The sequence below is a fragment of the Carassius carassius genome, chromosome 7 (genome assembly GCF_963082965.1).
Source record: "Carassius carassius chromosome 7, fCarCar2.1, whole genome shotgun sequence".
Lineage (NCBI taxonomy): Eukaryota > Metazoa > Chordata > Actinopteri > Cypriniformes > Cyprinidae > Carassius > Carassius carassius.
The window spans coordinates 30,660,637-30,674,493 of NC_081761.1; the positions used below are offsets into that span (position 1 = coordinate 30,660,637).

Sequence of the window (13,857 nt, forward strand, 5' to 3'; positions counted from 1 at the left end):
TTCACTGATTCCCTCCCCCATTGTTATTTACCAAACGTTCTTCTTAGTTTTTAGCTTACTGACGTATTTGGTGTGTTTTATGATTTAGTCCTTACAGAAACACCTGACAGGAAAATGTAAGAAGTGATGGACGATTTTTATGAGGCAGGTTTTTTTTTATACTATACAAACCACACCAAATGGGTGACTTACATGGGTAAGTCTTCTATTGAAGAAATGATGATTAAAGGTGCTCTAAGCGATGCCGGGAGTCGAAACTTCTTGTTGACGTTCAAATTATTGTCAAACAATACTGAGGCTAGACCCTCCCTCCTCCTCATCCGTGCACTAACCCCCCAAATCTTTCTTGTCGGTTATTGGCTGGAACAGTTTTTTATGTTTTCTGGTGCGGGTGAGCCCAGTTTGTTTTTCTTGTTGTTTGTGGAGCCTGTGGTGTCTAGAGAGACCCCGTTTTTTTTACAGTGTGTTCAGGGGACAAGCAGCTAACGGATAGTGAGGATTGATTTGCCTACTCTTGCTGATGAACTTGCCATCTTTTCCAGTAAATCTGATTTCACTACTGTTGATGAACTGGTAAAATATTACAATGATGGACTGAACATGCTTTTAGATGAATTCGTACCCGTGATAACTCGAAGGGTTTCATTTGTGCATTCAGCTCCTTGGTTTACACCTGAACTGCGTGAAGTTTCGATTCACAGTCCGCCCGGCGCCGACCGGAAGAAGAAACCGCTGAACACCAACGAAGAAGCGTCCACCGGAAGTTTTGGTATAACGAGCGATCGAACATGGACAGCGTGCGTCGGCGGTCCAAAGTGTGGCTTCACTTTTCGAAACAAAACGAAATCTCGGCAAAATGCAACATTTGCAGCAAGATTGTTAATAAGAAAGTTAATAAAGTAAAAAAGTTCATAGAATTCAAATTGATGGAGAAGGTCAGACTATTTTCTTCAGAAAGACAGTTGGTTAGCTAAGCTCATTTAAAATATCTTAAACTTTTTTTGACCCTGCCTCTTAAAAGAATCGAGAATCGTTGGGAACCGGAATTGAAACAAGGAATCGGACTCGGAATCGTTCAAATTTAAACGATATCCAACCCTAATGCTGAATATATTCAAAATTATAAAAATGCACTGACTACAGCTAAATCCGATTACTACTCCAATGTAATTGGAGTTAGCAATGGGAACTCTAGGTCTCTTTTCTTGGTGGTAAACAATATTCTGAAACCACCTGATTCTTTGCCATCTGATATGTATTCCACTGACTTATGTGATCGCTTTTTGACTTTTTTTACATCTAAGGTTGAAAATGTACATCGGCAATTACTTACTGGTACTCTTCAAAATGACTCCTGTCAGTCTATCACTCACATACCCCCCCACTCTGTCTTCTCTGACTTTACACTACCAACTATTTCAGAGATAGTGGGTCTGATAGGTAAATCTAAATCTTCGACTTGTCAATTAGACCCTCTACCAACTCCTTTAGTAAAAGCTTGTTTACCAGCCCTTTTGCCGTTGATTACTAAAATTGTTCATGCTTCACTTGGTTCTGGTTTTGTATCTCCATCTCTTAAATCTGCTATTATTACACCCATACTTAAGAAACCAGGGGGTGATCCATTTGATTTTGAAAAATTTCGTCCAATTTCAAATTTACCATTCATCTCTAAGGTAGTTGAAAAGTGTATTGCAATTCAAATTCATGAACATCTGTCCAATAATAACTTGTATGAACAATTCCAATCTGGTTTTCGTCCCCACCATTGCACTAAACTGCTCAGAATAACCAATGATCTACTGTTGGCAGCTGACTCTGGGCTTTTAACTATACTTGTCCTTCTTGACTTGAGCGCTGCCTTTGATACTGTCTCACATAACATACTTCTTGACAGATTAGTTTCCATTGGTATTACTGGCACTGCTCTGTCTTGGTTTAGTTCATATCTATCTGGATGCAGTCAGCGTATTCAATTAAAAGGTTTTAGTTCAAGACTATCTACAGTCACCGCTGGTGTTCCCCAGGGTTCTGTTTTGGGCCCGCTTCTCTTCATTATATATATGCTCCCTCTTGGTGATATTTTAAGGAAATATGGTATTAATTTTCACTGTTATGCGGATGACACCCAACTTTACCTGTCCACCAAACCTACCGGTTCTTTTCCTCCGCCATCTTTGTCAAGCTGTTTAGCTGAAATTAAAGACTGGCTTTCAGCGAACTTCTTGAAATTAAATGGCAATAAAACTGAGGCTCTGCTTGTTGGCACTAGATCTGCTGTGTGTCTAAATCTAATTGTTTCTCTTTACACATTGATAATACTGCAATCTGTCCTTCCTCTCAGGTTAAAAGTTTGGGTGTCAACATGTATGGCACACTATCTTTTAAAGCTCAGATTAATAATATCACACGGATTGCATACTTCCATTTGCGCAATATTAATTGTCTACATCCATTTCTTTCAAATAATAATACTGCAGTTCTCATTCATGCACTAGTCACCTCACGTATAGACTACTGCAATGCTCTTCTTACAGGTATTCCCTCCAAATTGCTGCATAAGCTTCAATTGGTTCAGAATTCTGCAGCTCGTGTTCTCTCTAGAACACCTTATACTGATCACATTTCTCCGGTTCTCCAGCAATTGCACTGGCTTCCAGTAAAATATAGAGTTGAATTCAAAATCTTGCTACTCACTTATAAGGCACTTCATAATCTCGCAACACAATACCTTACTGAACTTCTCCAGGTTTATACTTCTTCACGTGCACTTAGATCTTCATCTTTAATTTCTCTTGTGGTACCTCGGATTCGACCTACTACTATGGGTGCCAGATCTTTTAGTTATGTTGCCCCCCCGCCTATGGCACTCTCTTCCCCTCGATGTTCGCAATAGTGATTGCTTGTTGACTTTTACAAAGCGTCTTAAGACATATCTTTTTATACAGGCTTTTTTATAATATTTTTTATTGAGACTTAAATCCACTTTATATGTATATGCTGTTTTTTTGTTGTTTGTTTTGTCTTATGCAGTGATCTGTATATTGCTTGTCAGGTGACCTTGGGTGTTCTGAAAGGCGCCATGAAATAAAATTCATTATTATTATATTATTATTATTATTATTAGATGTTTGCTGGATGTGACAAAAATGTTTTGGCCCAAAAAATGTGTGACATCACTTAGAGCACCTTTAACTGAGCACCTTTAACTATTATATAATTATAACACACGGTTGTAATATTTCAACATATGGTATGAAGTAATGATGTCAAAGTCAACACTATTCAGTAACCACCCTACATTTAAGCAAGTGTAAGCAAATCAAAATCTAAATTTAAGGTACATATCTATAACTCTGATCTGTGCTTTGATAAGATCAGTGTATTTCAAGGAAGATACAATTATCTGAATAAGTCAGATATTAACTTAAGAGGATATGGGTAAGCCGGAGAGTTAACTGATCAAGATGAATGTCATTTAACAATGATTTAATTCTGATTGTATTGAGTAATTTCCTAATCTCATTCTGAATCGTAAACATTAAGGCTTCTTTCTGCGGTGGATCCTCATGTATTTCTTAAGGTCTATTTTTTTCTTTAAAGCTATTCCCGCACTGATCACATATGAATGGTTTCTCCCCAGTGTGGATTTTCATGTGTTTTTTTGTTTTGTAGAGTCCATAAAACCATTTTCACACTGATCACTCCTGTATACGGCTTCAATCCTGTATTAACTTTCATGTGACGCTCAAGATTTTGTTTGTTTGAGAATGACTTTTCACTCTGATCATACATGAATGGCTTCTCTCCGTTGTGGATCATCATGTGACTTTCAAGGTGTGATGAATTGTGAAACTCTTCCCACATTTATGGTATGGTTTCTCTCCAGTGTGGATCCTCACGTGCTACCTAAGATGTATTTTTTGTGTGAAATTCTTCCTGCACTTTTCACAGGTGAATAGTTTCTCTCAAGTATGAAGTCTCACGTGAAGCTCAAGACTCTCTTCCCACACTTGATCACATGTGTGCGGCTTCTCCCCGCATGGATTCTCATGTGTACCATAAGATTTGATGATTGTGTGAAGCTCTTCCCACATTGATCACATGTGAATGGCTTCTCCCCAGTGTGAACTCTCATGTGAAGCACAAGGTTGTCTTTCCTTGAGAAACGCTTTCAACATTAAGTGCAGGTGAAAGATTTCTTGGCTCTTCTTTTCTTTAAAAATGTATTGTTAGTCTTTGAGTGATTTTTCTGCAGGTTTGACATTATTTTTCTCCTCCAATTCACTCGGTTCTTCACTCTCCTCATTCGCTTCCATCAGCTCTGAAATAAAAGAAAAATCGATTTATTTCATTTCCAGTACATCAAAATTATTAAAAGAGAGAAATACAAAGTGAAAGCACATAAACTATTACAGTAATTTTGGTGCAATTTTATAAATGAACAAACTTAAAAAGGTACACTTATTTTCCTTTTATTATTTTTTTTAAACATTACAGACACCAATCTATTGTTTCTGAAGTGAAAAAGATTAAATTGATTTGATCAATGACACAATTGTCTAATGTTATGTTAAATTGTTTAAAATTATTTTTCAGTATTGCCATGATTCTGGCACCAACTATTTAGATTGATATTTAACTTATTTTGCTAAAAACTGTGTAATTATTAGTAAGCAGTGACTTCCATTCAGATGCATACGACTGTGGGAGACTGAAACGTTTAGATGTATGGAAGTTAAGATGTATGATGTACCTAGAGAAGTTACCTCTCATATAGGGGTGTGTAATTTTTATCATACCATAATAATATAATTGTTGTTTTAATGATGTCCAAAATGACATTATCAAGTATGTCACTCACTTTACCAAAAACTTCACGGAGACAGTCAATTGCTCAGTTCCTAAATTAATCATCAGATATGAACTACTAATCTATTGAGTCAATGTTCCACCCATTTATTCATTTATAAAGAGAATCAGTCACTCAATTAATTAATGATTCAATGCATCACTCAAGACAGGGACTCATGGTTTTAATGTCATATTTATCCATGACAGGCCTAAACAAGCCAAGACCAGCACAAAAACACCACTCGTCGGAAATGTAACACCCCTTTCCATAATTGTGAGCTTTATTAATGTCAATGTCAATGTCACCTTTATTTATATAGCGCTTTAAACAAAATACATTGCGTCAATGCAACTGAACAACATTCATTAGGAAAACAGTGTCAATAATGCAAAAATGATAGTTAAAGGCAGTTCATCATTGGATTCAGTTATGTCATCTCTGTTCAGTTAAATAGTGTCTGTGCATTTATTTGCAATCAAGTCAACGATATCGCTGTAGATGAAGTGTCCCCAACTAAGCAAGCCAGAGGCGACAGAGGCAAGGAACCGAAACTCCATCGGTGACAGAATGGAGAAAAAAACCTTGGGAGAAACCAGGCTCAGTTGGGGGGCCAGTTCTCCTCTGACCAGACGAAACCAGTAGTTCAATTCCAGGCTGCAGCAAAGTCAGATTGTGCAGAAGAATCATCTGTTTCCTGTGGTCTTGTCCTGGTGCTCCTCTGAGACAAGGTCTTTACAGGGGATCTGTATCTGGGGCTCTAGTTGTCCTGGTCTCCGCTGTCTTTCAGGGATGTAGAGGTCCTTTCTAGGTGCTGATCCACCATCTGGTTTGGATACGTACTGGATCCGGGTGACTGCAGTGACCCTCTGATCTGGACACAGACTGGATCTGGTGGCCACGGTGACCTCGGAACAAGAGAGTAACAGACAAATATTAGCGTAGATGCCATTCTTCTAATGATGTAGCAAGTACATAGGTTGTTATGGGAAGTGTTTCCGGTTCCGGTTTACCTAATTGATGCAGCCTAAAAATCCTTTCACGGATTTGGATAATAAAAGCATATTAGTATGTTATGTGTATGCCAGGTTAAGAGATGGGTCTTTAATCTAGATTTAAACTGCAAGAGTGTGTCTGCCTCCCGAACAATGTTAGGTAGGTTATTCCAGAGTTTGGGCGCCAAATAGGAAAAGGATCTGCCGCCCGCAGTTGATTTTGATATTCTAGGTAATATCAAATTGCCTGAGTTTTGAGAACGTAGCGGACGTAGAGGATTATAATGTAAAAGGAGCTCATTCAAATACTGAGGTGCTAAACCATTCAGGGCTTTATAAGTAATAAGCAATATTTTAAAATCTATGCGATGCTTGATAGGGAGCCAGTGCAGTGTTGACAGGACCGGGCTAATATGGTCATACTTCCTGGTTCTAGTAAGAACTCTTGCTGCTGCATTTTGGACTAGCTGTAGTTTGTTTATTAAGCGTGCAGAACAACCACCCAATAAAGCATTACAATAATCTAACCTTGAGGTCATAAATGCATGGATTAACATTTCTGCATTTGACATTGAGAGCATAGGCCGTAATTTAGATATATTTTTGAGATGGAAAAATGCAGTTTTACAAATGCTAGAAACGTGGCTTTCTAAGGAAAGATTGCGATCAAGTAGCACACCTAGGTTCCTAACTGATGATGAAGAATTGACAGAGCAACCATCAAGTCTTAGACAGTGTTCTAGGTTATTACAAGCAGAGTTTTTAGGTCCTATAATTAACACCTCTGTTTTTTCAGAATTTAGCAGTGAGAAATTACTCGTCATCCAGTTTTTTATATCGACTATGCAATCCATTAGTTTTTCAAATTGGTGTGTTTCACCGGGCTGCGAAGAAATATAGAGCTGAGTATCATCAGCATAACAGTGAAAGCTAACACCATGTTTCCTGATGATATCTCCCAAGGGTAACATATAAAGCGTGAAGAGTAGCGGCCCTAGTACTGAGCCTTGAGGTACTCCATACTGCACTTGTGATCGATAGGATACATCTTCATTCACTGCTACGAACTGATGGCGGTCATATAAGTACGATTTAAACCAAGCTAATGCACTTCCACTGATGCCAACAAAGTATTCAAGTCTATGCAAAAGAATGTTGTGGTCAATTGTGTCAAACGCAGCACTAAGATCCAATAAAACTAATAGAGAGATACACCCATGATCAGATGATAAGAGCAGATCATTTGTAACTCTAAGAAGAGCAGTCTCAGTACTATGATATGGTCTAAATCCTGACTGGAAATCCTCACATATACCATTTTTCTCTAAGAAGGAATATAATTGTGTGGATACCACCTTTTCTAGTATCTTGGACAGAAAAGGGAGATTTGAGATTGGTCTATAATTAACTAGTTCTTTGGGGTCAAGTTGTGTTTTTTTGATGAGAGGCTTAATAACAGCCAGTTTGAAGGTTTTGGGGACATGTCCTAATGACAATGAGGAATTAATAATAGTCAGAAGAGGATCTATGACTTCTGGAAGCACCTCTTTCAGGAGCTTAGATGGTATAGGGTCTAACATACATGTTGTTGGTTTAGATGATTTAACAAGTTTATACAATTCTTCCTCTCCTATGGTAGAGAATGAGTGGAACTGTTCCTCAGGGGGTCTATAGTGCACTGATGTGATACTGTAGCTGACGGCTGAATGGTTGCAATTTTATCTCTAATAGTATCGATTTTAGAAGTAAAGTAGTTCATAAAGTCATTACTGCTGTGGTGTTGGGAAATGTCAACACTTGTTGAGGCTTTATTTTTCGTTAATTTAGCCACTGTATTGAATAAATACCTGGGGTTATGTTTGTTTTCTTCTAAAAGAGAAGAAAAGTAATCGGATCTAGCAGTTTTTAATGCTTTTCTGTAGGATATGTTACTTTCCCGCCAAGCAATACGAAATACCTCTAGTTTTGTTTTTCTCCAGCTGCGCTCCATTTTTCGGGCTGCTCTCTTTAGGGTGCGAGTATGCTCATTATACCATGGTGTCAAACTGTTTTCCTTAACCTTCCTTAAGCGTAAAGGAGCAACTTTATTTAAAGTGCTAGAAAAGAGAGAGTCCATAGTTTCTGTTACATCATCAAGTTGTTCTGAGGTTTTGGATATGCTAAGGAATTTGGATACATCAGGAAGATAACTTAAAAAGCAGTCTTTTGTGTTAGAAGTGATGGTTCTTCCATACTTGTAACAAGAAGTAGAATTTACAATTTTGGCTATATGAATTTTGCAAAGAACTAAATAATGATCTGAGATATCATCACTTGGCTGAATAATTTCAACACCATCAACATCAATTCCATGTGACAGTATTAAATCTAGAGTATGATTTCGACAATGAGTAGGTCCTGAAACGTGTTGTCTAACACCAATAGAGTTCAGAATGTCTATAAATGCTGATCCCAATGCATCTTTTTCATTATCAACATGGATATTAAAATCACCAACTATTAAAACTTTATCTGCAGCCAGAACTAACTCGGATGTAAAATCACCAAACTCTTTAATAAAGTCTGTATGGTGCCCTGGTGGCCTGTATGCAGTAGCCAGTACAAACATAACAGGGGATTTATCATTAACATTTGTTTCTTTGGATAATGTTATATGAAGTACCATTACTTCAAACGAGTTATACTTGTAGCCTGCCCTCTGAGAAATCCTGAAAACGTTGTTATAAATTGAAGCAACACCTCCACCTTTGCCTTTTAGACGTGGCTCATGTTTATAACAGTAATCTTGGGGGATGGACTCATTTAAAATAATGTAATCATCAGGTTTTAGCCAGGTTTCTGTCAAACAGAGTACATCTATATTATGATCAGTGATCATATTATTTACAAAAAGTGTTTTCGTAGAAAGGGATCTGATATTCAATAAGCCAAGCTTTATCATTTGTTTATCCATATTGCTTCTGTTTTTTATTTGTTGAACCTCAATTAAATTGTTAATCTTAACTTGGTTTGGACGTTTTTTGTATTTTCTAGTTCAGGGAACAGACACAGTCTCTATAGTGTGATATCTAGGTGAAAGAGTCTCTATGTGCTGAGAATTAACTGACCTCTGTGACGGGTCTATTAGGCCTAAAACTAACTTTTTGCCACACCTGCCAATGGCCGGTGAGTTGTGCTATTCAATTAGCTCCATTTTAGGGCCGGATTATCGAACAGAAAATCTAATAAACATTAGTGTTGTCTGTAAATAAATGTAAAAAAATTAGTTAATCACACATTTTATTTTTGTAATTAATTATGATTAATTGCATATTTATATTGTCATATTTTCACATTGAACCTCCAAATTTATGTAGAAACAGAATAAAGATAGTGAAGTGAAGTGAAGTGAAGTGACATTCAGCCAAGTATGGTGACCCATACTCAGAATTTGTGCTCTGCATTTAACCCATCCAAAATGCACACACACAGAGCAGTGAACACACACACACACACTGTGAGCACACACCCGGAGCAGTGGGCAGCCATTTATGCTGCGGCGCCCGGGGAGCAGTTGGGGGTTCGATGCCTTGCTCAAGGGCACCTAAGTCGTGGTATTGAAGGTGGAGAGAGAACTGTACATGCACTCCCCCCACCCACAATTCCTGCCGGCCCGGGACTCGAACTCACAACCTTTTGATTGGGAGTCCGACTCTCTAACCATTAGGCCACGACTTCCCACGTATATTTTAAATGTTTTTAATGATATCTTTTTACTAAGTAACCTATTATTAATGAAGTAATGATACCAATACTGCTACTGGTGTCTCTAGTAAATGCATTTTCCCTCAGTTTTACATAGCCTATTAATTATAGCCATTCAGCATTACAGTATAATACAAAGCCATTATTTTTATTATTTAATAGGCTCTGAAATATGAAGTGATTTTAAAACCATCTTCACATAAACTATAAATTGTATATGCATAAACTATAAAGATTAACCTTTATTCAAGCTACAAAAGTTAATCAGCGACTAGAGCAGTCGAGTGATGTCATCTTTTTTTGTTCTTTTATTTACATCAATGACAGACTTTTCGCGGGTTTTACTTTAAAAGCGGCTCTGTCGCTTTAAAACCTGATGCACATGACGCAGATCTGACACATAACGTTACCCTATTTTCTCCAGAATCATTACGGTCATTTTAGGCTTTATAACTCATTTAAAATAAGTTTGAGATAACTCGCCAAAATTGTGTATTAAGACAACTGTCTGTCTGTGTGTGTGTGTGTGTGTGTGTGTGTGTGTGTGTGTGTGTGTGTGTGTGTTTTCGTCCGTTGAAGCTACTGGTGTGCTCTCTGAAGCGGATCAGTGTCTGTGACTGAGTCCCAATTCGCCTACTTATACTACGACCTAAAAGTATGTACTTTTTTTGTGAGGAAAATGTACATACTTTTGAGTGTGTAGCAAAAGAGTATGCACGTTCTGGGACATACTTCGATGACGTCATACAACGTGAACGACAACGTGGTTGCCTAGTTACGCACACCACAACTGTTAACGTTTCATTCATTCTTGTATGTCCAATAAAATTTTATTTACTATTCCCATCTTTTTTTCCACAATACATTTTACAATGTGTTCTTCTACCAAGTTGAGGAGTGAAGAAGCAGGGCGTTGTCGTTGTACAACCTCCCGCACGCAATGGGTTGTGGGCAATATTAGCACTTAGAGTGTGCATTGATATGCACTTCGAATTCTAACCGGAAATAGTAGACCATCCGGGTATCTTTGGAATACTCTTTTCAACATACTATGATTTGGGACGTACTAATTCTAGTTTCGCATACTATTTAGGACGGATAGTATGCGAATTATTACAGCCGTACGCACAGCCTTTGAAAAGACGTTATATCCTACTTCACTGCACCGTTTAAGGCCCTGATATACTTAAAACGAAATCGAAAAACGAACTGATATGACGTCATTTCAAACAAAATCAGGCCGTAACGAAGTTCTTTTTGAGTTTGTTTCGGCAGTACGAAACGGCTTACCAAAGCAAACATTCTGGGGGAAAAACCATGTTGGATTTATTTATTATTTATTTATTTATACAGTAACAGTTTAACAGTTTATGACCATACAGAGTTACACTGGCCAAGAACAATACACAGGATTCAATCCAAAAATAAGAGTTATCCTTGAAAAATAAATAAAAAAATAAAAAATAGAAACTGACATAAGTAACAGTAAGGTGAAAGTCCTGCGAACACCTGTAATACAGTTGTGTTAGATCCTAACTGCTTTAGTACCATGACATTAATACTGTAGGTGTAAAAACAAAAGAAGGTTTGACCCTCCTGTCTTAACTAACTAGCCAAACATTTCAGTCACAGGAATGAGGCAAGTGTGATTTCCTGAGGATAATGTCTCTCTTGTATTGTGTTTGCAGTAAACACTAGTGCTCCCAGATGGTCAAACACTGCCTGCTTGCAAATGATCTTCTCTTCTTTAGGATGAAGAGGAGAAGATCAGCAAATCAATGGTATAAATGCACTTGCTCTTTCTTTAGGTTGTTTTCATGTCTTATCTCCTCCTTGCCACAGCTTCTGTGGATTTTCTTGGCTCTTGATGCTGCCCTCTACTGGAACTATTTTACAACACTCATAAGGATTTATGCCAGTACTTTTACAAACAAAATGTTTTTTTTTGTTTGTATGCAATTAAAAAATAATATAAAGTGTGGAGAATGGGAAAGACTGTTTACAAAGATGATCGATTTTGTCATTTTACAAAACAGTTAATACAACAGAAACCCACTGTTGATTATGATTGAAAGTGATGATAAAAATAAACGTGGTTTATAATCTGATTGATTGATTCTGCTTTGGGACTCTGATGGGCAGATTCCTCAAAGCTTTTACCCGTTACCTCATTATTTCCCACTTGTTATTTCACCTGCTTGTTGATTCCAGAGAGAGTTTACGGAGATCACCAGATCTCGAACGTGGGTCTGTGCTGAAGAGCTCTCTGGATTAAATTCTGTTGTCGAAGAGCCTACAGATACAAACACATATATTATATATGATATTAGCTACAACCTGCTGCCTGTATTCCTCATCTGTAAATCGCTTTGGATGAAAGCATCTGATAAATGAATACATTTGTACAAATGTAAATGAAACACACTTAAAATCATTAATGATTTTCACTGTGGCACATGACAATATAAACTATCCGTTACAATTTGAACACACTTGACTGATTTTTATGTCTACAAAGCTTTGATCTAAAGGCTTTGCTTAAATTTAGCTGACAAGTATACATTGTCTCTTTAAATTTATTTCGTAATAAAAAAAAAATAGATATTTTGAGATTTTAATAAGTTTAAATAACTTTGGGCTAGATTGTGAGACTCAGACACGCACCATACTGTCTGTATGTTACTGCTGTGAGTGACGATCCGGTGGATTTTCTTCGCCCCAGTGTCAGTGATGCTATTGCTACTGAAACTGAAAAAAAAAACAGAAATGAACAACTAACATATTGCTACTTACTAGACAATCACATAATAATTGCTGTTAATAGTGTTCGTCTGGTTGAGAGCATCTTGTATTCATTTTTCTGAAAATTCCTGTCATATGCACATAAAATGACAGTCACCACTGATAATATACTACTAAATATTGTAAAAACTGAATTTTCTGTAGAGTTGAATTGAACAACTATTACATTATACTTGAGGAATGTACACTCTGCATTTCTCCAGTCACTCACTTAATGTTCTGTGCTTTGTGGAGGTTTGGGAGCAGCAGATCCAGACTGTGATCGGTGAGATGGCACTGACTCAGATCCAGTTCTGTCAATTCTTCAGAATATTCCAGAATCAGTTTCAGACCTCGACAGACCTGCAGATCCAGCTGAGTCGGACTGAGATCCAGCTCTTCACCCAGAGATCCAGAGAGAGACTGGGCTTCTTCAGGCCTCACATGAGCCAGAAACTGAAGCAGCAAAGGTTTATCACAACTGAAAGATAGAGCGCAAGAGATGTGTTGTATATAATTAATGCTTTTATATTGGATCTGTGTGTGAATGTGATCTGTTGATGCTTCTCATCACAGCTGCACATAATGTAACACTGGGAACAGCTGATCCATTCCAGCTGTATGAATCTCACAGTCCTGCAGAATTAGCTTTGTGTCTCTTGAGTCTTTGTGTCTGAGTGAGCTTTCTGAATGACTCTAGAAATCACACAGCAGTCGTCAGCGGTCAGATGTAGTGGCTCTGAGTCTATGTTTGTCGTCAGATCTAGAGCAGAGCGGCAGGATAAGTCCAGCCTGTGTTGCAGGATCGAGAGCAAAGCAGCCGCTGCCTCCTGCTGGACATCGGAGACACTGCAGCAGTGAAGCATCTTCAGTAACAGCAGCCTGTCAACACTGAACGCAGAGAGACACTAGATCAGGACAGATTCTGGAGCATCAATAACAGCAGCCCGTCAACACTCAAGAGATCAAATCTCTTCTCCCATAGATTTAGCACCTGAAAGGGTGAAACTCCTACAAATCCATAGTCAATAATCTCAGGAACAAAAATAACCGTGTCCATACCTTATCAGTGCCAATTCCTCACTTTGCCTCTTTAATAAAACCTGACAGTACTATTTCAATGCAAAAAGATAGTTTGCGATGGCTGTTAGTATTAGTGTGAATGGGAATCTTAAGGAGTTCTATTTCTTAAAGGGTTAGTTCACCCAAAAAGGAAAATTATGTCATTAATGACTCACCCTCATGTTGTTCCAAACCTGTGAGACCTCCATTCATCTTTGGAACACAGTTTAAGATATTTTAGATTTAGTCCGAGAGCTTTCTGTCCCTCCATTGAAGCTGTGTGTACGGTATACTGTCCATGTCCAGAAAGGTAAGAAATATATCATCAAAGTAGTCCATGTGCCATCAGAGGTTCAGTTAGAATATTTTGAAGCTTCGAAAATACATTTTGGTCCAAAAATAACAAAAACTATGACTTTATCC

At 37.8% G+C, this 13,857-nt stretch overlaps 2 long non-coding RNA genes across 2 annotated transcripts; both read left to right on the forward strand.

Moving 5' to 3' along the window:
* The first annotated feature begins 78 nt into the window (after window positions 1-78).
* On the forward strand, window positions 79-13,313 carry LOC132143154 (uncharacterized). Its single transcript, XR_009434201.1, has 4 exons — window positions 79-196; window positions 3,955-4,190; window positions 11,280-11,372; window positions 12,628-13,313. It is a non-coding gene; the product is annotated as an uncharacterized LOC132143154 (long non-coding RNA).
* Window positions 11,744-12,365, forward strand: LOC132143909 (uncharacterized). Its single transcript, XR_009434295.1, has 2 exons — window positions 11,744-11,874; window positions 12,248-12,365. It is a non-coding gene; the product is annotated as an uncharacterized LOC132143909 (long non-coding RNA).
* Window positions 13,314-13,857: the final 544 nt, after the last annotated feature.